Below are 6,166 nucleotides of genomic sequence, written 5' to 3'. Positions count from 1 at the left end.
CTAAGTCTTTTTTTTGTCTTTTGCTGTCTCTCCTCTTCCTCTTCCAGATGCTGTGAATAACCTCTGTACATCCTCGTGTGTGGCTCTGGTTCTCCGACTCCCACCTGTCCTGTGCTCGAGACATCCTGACAAGTCTTATCTGCTCCAGTCAAATAATGCACTTGAGACAAATCTAATTTGGTTTTGTCCCATTCCTCTTTTGGCAAGTCCAAGTTTTGTCCATGGCTGGTCGTGTTTTAAATCGGTAACCACTCAGCGCCAAGCTGGACCCGAAGACTTCGCCTCCCCGCACCTGTTCCTGCTCCTCTGCCCCACCCCCTAAAAAGTCTTCAGAACACGCAGTGCGACTTCATTACCCAGGGCTTCGATTTGCCGGTGAAGAGGAGGAAGAGGAGGAGTATGTCAGTGAAGGGAGTCTGCCGGCTGCACTCCAGGAGTTCACAGCCACCTACAGAGATGCAGAGACCATTACTGGTAATGTTGCATGCATACGTTATAACCATAGGTAGACAAAATTTACTGGAATCCATTTGGCAGGGTTGAGTCAGCACAAGATGACTAGATAACTGTCAAAAATGCTTCCATCTGGTTGCATTGTCTGACTCAATAAAAGATATGTATCAAAGACTTTCTTCATCAGAATTTAATCCAATTAAAGTACACAAATAAAACCGACCATCCCTGATGGTTTTGAAATAAGCTGGGAGGAATATTGTGGTCTGAGAAAGATGGCGTGTGGTGGTAAGAGTGAGGCATGTGGAGCTGTGAGAAACTGTCCCTCTGTGAGACCCTTTTCTAATGTCACATCCTGTCAATAAAGCAGCTCCAGGGGACTTCAGCTCTGTGTATAAGCCAGCATGTGAGAGGAGCTCCCAGTGGACTCTCTCTGTCAACTCTTTCACTCATCTCCCCCTCTCTTTTTCTCTCATCCTTCTCTCCGAGGGAGCTGAGGGACACTAATGTCTCGTCTCGAGTGGTCACAGTTTAGCTGTGCTGTGGCCCATCTTCTGTCTCTTTGCAGTCTGCATGAGCCTGTCTGGACCAAGTATCTGGCAGACACTTGTAACAACTGAAGTGATAAAAGATTAATGGATATTGATTCTCATTTTTTTCTTGCAGTCCTAATCTCTCAGCAGTCTAGATTGTCCCAGAAACAAACACTGAGGACAGACACATCTTTTGGAATCATAATATTATGACTCCAGAGCACCAGGCAGAGCTGAGACCGTACAAAACATGGCCATGACACTTACTGATGAGTCCAGCACACCATCTTGTGTCTCTTGTGAGGAAACTTCTAAAGACAACTGTTAAATGCAGCAGCACTAAGCCACTGTTTAACAGGGATCTTAGGACCCTGAGGGACAGTAAGGAAATGGGGCCCAGAGGAAGGGAAAGGAAGCTGATACAACCTGGCCAAAAGCCACTTCAACAAGGCCATAGGGTTTGCCAAGCACTTGTACAGCACCAGACTATAGAGTCAGCTGAGCAGTGATTGAGACTATGGCAATTTCTTACACACACAAAAAACAGGAAAAGGCCTCTCCTGTAGCTTTCTATAGCACACACTGCCCCACCCTTGACCATGTCCTAGGTTCCTTGTATTATTTGAGCACCCTTCATCCTCTACCCTGTAACAGCTACAGAGCAAGGCATTAAGAAATCTGGAGCTTCTGATGGAGTCTCTCACATTGAGCACATAGAAACTTGGCTCTTTTGTTCATCATCCATGTACTGAGTTTGCAAACCAGCTTATCCTTTAGCATGGTCCTACAGCGCTGGAGCCTACCTCAGTATACACTGAGCAAGGGGCAGGATACACTCTGGAGAGGTCATCAGTTTATCACAGGGCTAACACATACAGATAGATTACCAGTCACAGCTACAGGCAGTTTAGAGTTATTGATTCCCCAACCTGATGAAACCAGATCACCTGGATTTCCTGTCTCGTTGTCTCCAGGTTGGAGACATCATTGATGTTCAGTCCAACCACAGCAAAGGTTTGCACACACGGTAATCCCACAGAGCTGGAACTCGACCCCTACTGCAGTTGGTACAATGTCTTGGTTTACTGTCTTCACTCATACTTCTTTTCCACCAACTTGAAACAGGTTCAGTTCCAGTTTCCACGTTTAATTTTGAACCATTCAGAGTATATCAACCAAAAATAAAATGGATTCAAACCCGGAAAGATGGGACTTAGCTGGCACCGAAAAATAGTAGATTTTTCTTCACCTGAAGTGTGAACTGTGGCAATATCAGTGGGTGTGTCATATTCTACAGACTGGGAAGGGAGGATGAAGAAGGCAACAGTGGAGAAGTCAAGTGAGAAAATGGAAAGAAAGTAGCAGCAGTGATCTCATTAAAACGAAATATCTGTACCTAAAGCTCACAGCTTATTATGCGATCTGCCATTTTGCTACTGCTGTTTACTTCTGTTGTGCCCTCTGTTGATTACTTCTCCTTGATTATAATGGTTCCGCTCAAAGCTGGTAGAAACGCAGGCTGGTTCGCTAGATACAACCAAGGTCCAAGACTCCTGAAAGGAACTGGTTCAAGAACTGGGGTATCAGCGGGAGACATCTTGGAAGCAGAACTGCATCTTAATATATGCATCTTAGTATTTGCTTCACCTCTCAGCTGTGGTGGTGGTTGTTGCTTACTTACTACAAATAGTAGTAGGGAACCTCATTGTGCTTCAGTGCTATCATGCTATGGTTGATTTTAGCTTTATTTTGAGCAACAGAACACCAGAGCTTCTTCAGGAGAATAATTTACTGAATGTTGTGTGTATCTTGAAGATTTGATGTCACTGCACTGGAAGGGGGCACTAACTTTTTTTTATAGTCACTGGATTGGTGCGACAATGGCTACTTCCTAATGCATGCCAAGGCTGTTAAATGTAAGCTGGGATACAGTCTTTGACACCATGGCAGCTATGGGGTATGACACATGTGTAGTGTAACTGGAGCTGCAATGTTGATGGGTCACAGCAGACGGCACTAGATAAGGGTGGTGTCTGCTCAGGTGCTGTTTGGGTGCACTCAGCCTGTCAGAACTTTCTGGGTATGCTTGAATGGATGGCAGTCAATATCCAATATTGTCAGATAGAAGGCATTTGCTTATGGTGTGTGACTGCAAATGCATCCACATGTTCTATGAAAGTGCGCCAGCCATTGAGCCTTTTGGCAAGTGCAGACCATACTGGAACAGAATGTGTTGTACTCCAATAATGTGATGTGATATGAACTGTGTCCAAGCCTCTGTTTAATAGCCTTGATGCATGATGCTCAACCATGCCTAGGTTAGTTGGAAGTGGACAAAGTAAAAGAAACACTGCATGGTGCAGTATAGTGTGCTGTATTGTAGTTTATTAGAGTAGCCCTGCAAAGCTTATTTTAGCATATTAATTCAATTTTTGTTTAAAAAGTGTCCGAGAAGTTTTGAAGGAAACTTGTTTGTGTTGTATTATAGTGTAAACTGTTATTTGTTAGTGCTGAAGAATATAAAACTTTTAATATTTAGCGACATCTGGGAAAAGAATAACATTGCAGAACTGGTTCAAGAACTTTTCTTTCTCTGGTGCTGAAACGATATGTAAATTCCTGGTTCACAAGCATTGCTTGTTGTTTCAAATCTTAACATTGTCCATCTTTCATCTTTGTTTTAATGTAATATTCTATTTCAATGTTCTGAGCTCTAAAGATTTGTATTTGACTGTGTCAAAGGAAAAAAAATCACATCTGAATTTCAGCTTTGTCAAACAAACTGAACAGAAACAGACTGGCAACTTGTTAGTGCAACAACAAACCGTGTAACACTTGTTTTTTGCAAAATCAGATGGTGAAATGATGACATGCTGGGCTATTATCAGTGTAGTCATGTGTCTTTCAAGGGCAGAGATATTGAGCAACTCAGGTCAGTGCTGCCATCTGCTGGTATCATATATTACCATAAAAACTTTTCATTATTATCTGTTGCTTTTAAAGTTCTTTTTTTTCTTTTTTTTGTCTCCTTTGCTTCTGTCTCTCTCTCATCCTTCTCTGTCTGTCACATCTTCCTGCCTAAATCACTAGTTGAATACTTCCTCGCCGAGAGAAAGTTTGTGTGTGTGTGTGTGTGTGTGTGTGTGTGTAATTTCACCAAGTCTAGAGGATGAATGAACACAAAGAGCTGAATAGAGCAGCTCATTGCCACGGGGCAGTTCCTGAGCGTGAGGTTAATTCTCCGTGGTTACCAGCCAGCAGTGATGTAAAGAGTTGAGTAACTGGGAAATTATGGGGTGCTTGGTGAGGAGGGAGCGATCAGGAGCAACCAGGCAGACAGAGGACTTTGAGTGAGACAGAGGCAAAGTTACGTAAGTGGTCAAACGGAGTAGAATCCAAAGTGCTGAGTCTGCTTCCTGACTCTGATCAAATCACGGCATGTGAAAACATCCATTGTGCTGTAATGTTCAGACCAGAGCTTGGTTCCTGCTCACTGTTTGCATTATCTCACACACACATACACACACAGACAGACAGGAGCCAGGTAGCATGGGAGTGAACCTGTGTTGACCCAGTGATGGGTGGAGAAAATAGCTTCTGTGAGCTGTTGCAGGCCGTCTGCGAGTGTTGTCATTTTGTAGGATTTTGAATGAACTTGGGGTTTGTCAGATGTATGCCACATCTGACAGTGTTGCCATGGATACGGTGTTTTTTGTACATAAAAGGTCTAAATCATCTAATGTAGAACCGACAGCAAGGAGACTGGCTTGCTTCTTACTTGACAGAACAGGCTGAACTGGCTGCATTAGTTGGATTATTGCAGAAACAATTTTGCCCTGCTGCATAATAATAATAAAATTATTTACTGGTTGATCCTTTGCATCTGAATATAAGATTGAAAATTGATTTTTGTGACAGAGTTTGTGAAAATGAAGCCAGATTGATTTTGACCTCAAACAGAAACACAGACAAAGAGGTGCACGGTTCTTGCTTGTTTTCTTTCTTTGTTATTCAGGCTCATTTTTTCAGCCTCATGAAAGGGGTGTTGTTGGCATGTGACGCTGCATGTTTACATATCTGCTACAGCCACATGTCCTGTCATGTCCGCACCTTCTTACAGTACTTGATTGTTTACAGCTCTTGTATCTTATGTTACACAACAGAAGCATTTTATTGCAACTTTTCAGCCAGTTCTCATATCATATTCCATTTTAAACATTTACTCTCCTCTTGTATTGTCATCCAAAAATATGTTATGTTACTTTTATTGGTAAGCTCGACTCATTAGATACCATAAATCACACCAATAAAACTATCTCTCTCTCTGATATTCTGTTAGTTTATATTTATAATGACCCCTCCCCACATGTTCTGCTTGAAAATCGTTTAACAACCAATCACAGAAAACAAAAGTCACACACTCTGGCTCCTTATGCATTTCTTTTATTTAGATGATGCTTTGGCCTTTGGGCCTTCTTCAGGAGCAACAGTCAGTTTTGTTGATTGTTGATTGCTGATCTTCAAGAGGACCCAAAGACCAAAACATCATCAAAATAAAAGAAATGTATATGGAGCTAGAGTGTGAGACACTTGTTTTCTATAATCAAATCGACTGCCAGTGATCAGCGTTGGGTATGTTACTTGGAGTGTGTTACTCCTATATTTTAAATAATAACCAATCACAAACACCAGCTTACACAAATATGCAGAAAATCTGAATGTTGAAGTGATTTTGTATCATTTTTTGGATGAGGTCAATCGGTCAGATTCACTTAAATCTTTGTCCACTCTTGATTGTCAAAACCAACACCGAACCATATCTTGAAACATCATAAAATATTGAAATCACATGTACACTATCTCTGCAGGTTTGTTTTGTAATTGTTGATCTAATAGCAATGTTTTTTGGCAAGTTTTGTAATGCAGTTTTCAGAAACAGAGAAGATAATTGTCTGTTCTATTTGGGTGGTGTAATTAAGTTTTTGGGCAACTGAATGCCCAGCTAATACTAGAAAATAATCACTTGGTATTTGTCATTCTCTTTAAAGTTGAGTTATCTTTAAAATGGTGGTCAGATTTATTATAATTGAAAACTACAGCTGCAATAGAACTGGACATCCACTCTGACTCTAGGATAAGTGGTTATTGTTTTTGAACAAGCTAATATCATATACAAGAAC

General features: G+C 41.5%; 1 protein-coding gene across 1 annotated transcript in view; it reads left to right on the top strand.

Annotated features, from left to right (window-relative positions):
- Positions 1 to 257: 257 nt before the first annotated feature.
- The window catches only part of trak1a (trafficking protein, kinesin binding 1a), a 47,584-nt gene continuing 41,675 nt past the window's right edge, over positions 258 to 6,166 (top strand). Inside the window, exon 1 of the mRNA XM_050046152.1 lies at positions 258 to 474. The gene's annotated coding sequence lies outside the window, so the exon portion shown is untranslated. The remainder of the gene's footprint in view (positions 475 to 6,166) is intronic.

The sequence above is a fragment of the Epinephelus moara genome, chromosome 6, assembly GCF_006386435.1.
Source record: "Epinephelus moara isolate mb chromosome 6, YSFRI_EMoa_1.0, whole genome shotgun sequence".
NCBI lineage: Eukaryota > Metazoa > Chordata > Actinopteri > Perciformes > Serranidae > Epinephelus > Epinephelus moara.
The sequence above is the reverse complement of the archived record's forward strand: the minus strand, read 5'-3'. Positions and strand labels throughout refer to the sequence as shown.